General features: G+C 42.9%; 1 long non-coding RNA gene across 1 annotated transcript in view; it reads right to left on the reverse strand.

Annotated features, from left to right (window-relative positions):
* Positions 1-440: 440 nt before the first annotated feature.
* The window catches only part of LOC123521419, a 10,200-nt gene continuing 5,612 nt past the window's right edge, over positions 441-5,028 (reverse strand). The window contains exon 3 of the long non-coding RNA XR_006679862.1: positions 441-484. This is a non-coding gene — a long non-coding RNA (uncharacterized LOC123521419). The remainder of the gene's footprint in view (positions 485-5,028) is intronic.

Consider the following 5,028-nt stretch of genomic DNA (forward strand, 5'->3'; position numbering starts at 1 on the left):
CTATTCCCACTCCTGTTCCTGGATTCCGTGTTGTGAGCCTTATCTCTTGTCTATACCTGTGTACATGCTCCTGTCCAGTCCAGAGTGAGAAGCCTGACCCCAAGGCAAGTAAATGTCTAGAAAAGAACGATGGCAATATATGTGCGAATACGTCTGATACAATCGATGCGTGAACTGTAACAAGAGTTATAAGAGCCCTCAATAAAATGATCTTTTAATTGAAGAAAAAAATAGATGGCAGCACTGTCTTCAACCACTCCCAGACTCCCGTAGCTTCGCCTCTGCTGGTGCCTCTGCCTGAGGTGCTGTGCTCGTTACTGCCCCCCTCTCTTCTTCCCCTCCGAGGACTTCTCCAGCGGCGCTTCTCCTAGGAGGCACTTCACCCGGTCCTTCTTACCTGCCTTGGAACCCCGGTGGGACACAGGTTGGCAATCAAACCACTGTGCATGTGTGTCACTGTATCCCTCACCTGGGCTGCAGGACCCTGCAATACCAACACAATGCATTATGTTCCTATGATGTCGCATTCTTTCAACATCAAGGCCACACCGCAATCACTGCCACTGAGTCAATTCCATCTCAGAGCAATCCTTTAGGACAGAGTAGAGCTGCTCCTGTGGGTTCCCGAGACGGTAAATCTTTAGGGAGGTAGAAAGTCTCTTCTCTGCCCCTGGGATCGGCTGATGGGACTAAACCGCTGGCTTTGTGGTTGGCCCTCCAACTTGTAACTCTACGCCCCCGGCTCCTTCTAGCACAGACGCACTAGATGGAATGGCTTCAGAAATTAAAAGACAACGCACGGATGCCATTGGATTGGTCACATTATGGTTAGCCAAGGTAGAAAAAAAAAAATCAGGGATCTGGGCTCTTACTGTCATTCTCCTGAGTTCTCATGAATTTTGAAGAAACACTGACAACTCTGCTTTGTTGTCAAATGGGATTTTGTGGTAAATTGAGGGACTGGATGAGAAAGCGAGACAGCTAAATCATCCATGCTCATAATTACAGGTCTAGTGGGGGAAGACTCTTATGGTTATGAGATAGAAATAAATCTTAATATACATTCTCATGACTGCACACAGTCACTCCAATAACCCTCCATAAAAGAAGTGGCATAGGGGAGCTACCTCACAATGCCTACATTATCTGTAGATAAAAGCAATCAGGTTCTAGAGCCAACCCACTTTAAAATGTAGCAGACTCTGTTTTAACATCTCTTGTTGATACTGATCAGAGATTCCTCCTCCTGGGGAGGGCTCAAGGGTGTTTGAGGTCAACTAGCACTAAATCAAAGCACTGACTCATATTATTGCTTGTTTTTTGTTACCTGCTTATGATATTACCTATTATGTCTGATGTTAGCTATATGACGTGCACGCCTTAAGAAAGATCTGTAAGCCCCATAATATACACCCATTGGAAAATACATTCACTCTCTTGGTTCTGACAAGGGATGAGGAGCCCCTGTGCCCCGCTGTCTGCCTGCCTTTAATATTTTCCACAACCGCAAAGTCGCTCCTGAGGACCTGTTTGTGTGTGGGGGACCCCGTCACCCGACAGAATTTCATACTTAAATCTAAGAACATGATTCTAGTTGGTGGTGTGAGGCGTTCCTTCCACGTGTGCACTTTTCCTCATGATGTCACCACTCAAGATCATTACCCCTTCCTTCTTTGTCCCCAGCTCGGGACCATGAAGTCCTTGGGGTAGGACTTGGCTTTTGAGTCCTCAGCACTTTAAAGTCTCCTGGCCCAGACCAGTGTTCAAAACAACCAGAAATACATAGTACCTGCGTTCAAACAATTAAACTACAGACCATAGACCTAAAGACTAATGCAGCGGTTCTCAACCTGTGGGCCGAGACCCCTTTGGGGGTCAAATGACCCTTTCACAGGGGTCACACGTTTCATCACAATAGCAAAATGATAGTTATGAAGGAGCAACGAAAATCATTTGATGGGCCGGGGGCTTAAGTGGAGAGCAAATGTTTTGAGAATGATGAGGGCAATGAATGTACAAATGTGCTTGACACAATTGATGTATGTATGGATTGTGATAAGAGTTGTATGAGCCTCTAATAAAACGATCTAAAAAAAAAAAAGAAAATCATTTGATGGTTGGGGTCACCACCACATGAGGAGCTGTATGAAAGGTTCGCAGCGTGAGGACGGCGGAGAACCACTGCCCTAACGTATACTGATGGCTCCCTCTGGCGGGCTTGAAGCTTCCATAGGAGAGAAGGGGAGAGAAGAGATGTAGGCCAAAGGCCAGGCTACCGTGGGAGAGGTTCCTATATTTCCAGGAGGAGAGGTGTTGGAGAAAATGTTGTGGATGTTTCTAAGTGATAGTATCCTCGGCACATTTTCCCATCCTTGCTTCTGTAATGTTCTGTAAGTTCTAGTCATACCTTAGCTTCTGATTGACTGTACTCTTGGACAACAACTTCAGCTGCCTCACCTATATAGCATGGGTATCCAGGTAACTGCCCGAATGGGAGAGAGAGTCAGCTGTGCTCATGGGACAGCAGCAGTATTGACCCGTGCTTGTTTTGACTGTGTAGTGACATTGGCTTCCTGTTAACTATTTTTGAATGTTTACCCCAACCCCGAGCTAAACAATAAGCACACATGTACATTCTGTTCTTTTTACCCTCATTTGTTATGTTGTTGTTGTTAGGCGCTGTCAAACAGATACCAACTCATGTTTAGCCCATGTGCAACAAAACAATATGAACTCCTGCTCCATCCTCACAATTATTGTTCTGTTTGATGCCAGTGTTGAACCACTCCTTCGCGTGGAGGGTCTTCCTATTTTTTCGATGGCTTTCTAGTTCAACAAGCATGGTGTCCTTTTCCAAGCCCTGGTCTTTTCAAACAGCATGCCCAAAGTACGCAAGACAACGTTTTTAAGTCACGGTTTTTGAAACCTCATTTCTAAGGGGCATTCTGGTTGAAATAGTACTTTAAATATTCTTCACCAGCACCCTAATTTAAATGCACCAATTCTTCTTTTGTTTGACTTATTCATTGTCCAACTTTCATGTGCACGTCAGAAGTTTGAAACTACCATGGCTTGGGTCAGGTTCACCTTACTCCTCAAGTGACATTCTTGCTCTTTAGCATTTTTAAAAGTCTCGTGCTGCAGAGTTTGCTAATGTGATACATCGTTTGATTTCTTGAATCCTGCTTCCACAAACATTGGTTGTGGATTCAAGGAAAATAAAATTCGTGACAATTTCAATCTTTTCTCCATTGGTCCAGTTTTGTTTTTCTTTCCAAATATGCCCTTGAGTCTTTTCCATCTGAATTTATAGAACAACTCAAGAAATATTTGACATGATGAACACCCAGGACAGAAGAGCGGATGAGCTATAGGATGATGTGAAGAACATCCTACAGGAAGAACATCCTAATGAAGAACATCCTACATGCAGAAAGCAAAAGGTCTTTTAAAAAAAAATCATTTTATTGGGGGTTCATACAACTCATCACAACCCATATATACATCCATTGTGTCAAGCACATCTGTACATTTGTTGCCCTCATCATTCTCAAAACATTTGCTTTCTACTTGAGCTCTTGGTATCAGTTCCTCAATTTTTCCCTTCCCTCCCCATTGATAATTTATAAATTATTATTATTTTATCATAGAAAGCAAAAGGTCTTTAAAAAGAAAAAACAGCAAGAAAAGATCAAAGTGGTGTTAGAAGAGATTTTAAACTTTTGAGAGTAGATTAGCTAAAGCAAATGGAATAGGAAATCTCAAAGGGTTGCTCCAGAAGGTAAAGGATAAAAATGCAAAAATCTGCAGTCAGAAAGCCCACAAGGAACAATGCGCTCAGCGTTTTGGGAGCTGAGCAGAACGCAAGAGAAAAGTCAAGCCTCGAGTAGGAGTATTGACGGATTCCGTGGACAAAATATTGAACGATGCAGAAGTATCAAAAGATGATAACAGGAAAATAGAGTCACTGTGCCAAAAAGAACTAGTTGACCTTCAAGCATTGTAAGAGGTAGCATGTGATTAAGAGCTCATGATAGTCAAGGAGGAAGTCCAACCTACATTGGCAGCATTAGTCACAGACAAGGCTCCATTTATAGTTATAATTGTTATAGTTAATGTTTTTTAATTACCACATGTTAGTCATTTGCATGCCACTTTATGAATCTTGCTATAGTCACATTTTACCAACACTCATTTTTTGATTCAATTTTTTTTTTTTGATTCAATATTTTTATTTAAATTGACACATTTTCATTATATCCACCTTTGCCTTGTTTTAAATAATGATCTTCATAAAACCACGCATTTACATGCTAATTGTACTTTGGGAACGCACACATGAACAGATACAGAGTATTCACAGTACATGGCGGGGTGGGTGTTCTGGTTGAGTCCGTTCTAGCTCACGGCTACCTTGTCTACCACAGCATGAAACACCGCCTCGTCCTGCACCATTCTCACCATTGTCCTTACGTTTGAGCCGATTGTTGGGCCACTGTGTCACTTCAGCTTGTCAAGGGCATTTCTCCTTTCCCTGCTCCTCCATCTTACCAAGCACGATGTTCTTTTCCGGGGACGAATCTCCTGCCAGCACGTCTAAAGTACGGGAGATGACATCTCAACATGCTTGCTGTCAAGGAGCATTCTGTCTTTCTTCCACGACAGACTGTCTATTCTCTCTGCAGTCCGCGGTCTTTTCAATAGTCTTTGCCAACACCATAGTTCACATGCATCAAGTTTTCGTCGGTCTTCACATTATACAATGCCCATTTTTCACATGCATATGAGGCAACTGAAAATACCACAGCTTGGGTCAGGCGCACCTTAATCCTCAAATGCACAGCATTGCTCTTCAATCCTTTAAAGAGGTCTTGTGCAGAATATTTACCCAATGACATTTCTCTGAGTCCTTGACTGCCGCTTTCATGAGCATTCCTTGAGAATCCAGGGCTGTGGGGTTAAGGATAAGAGGGAACCCCACAAAACATCACAGGTTTGGTAGGCGCAATTGTACAGCGATAATAAGTA

The sequence above is a fragment of the Echinops telfairi genome, unplaced genomic scaffold (genome assembly GCF_000313985.2).
Source record: "Echinops telfairi isolate 266 unplaced genomic scaffold, ASM31398v2 ScPeMD7_18;HRSCAF=68, whole genome shotgun sequence".
In the NCBI taxonomy this organism is placed as follows: Eukaryota; Metazoa; Chordata; class Mammalia; order Afrosoricida; family Tenrecidae; genus Echinops; species Echinops telfairi.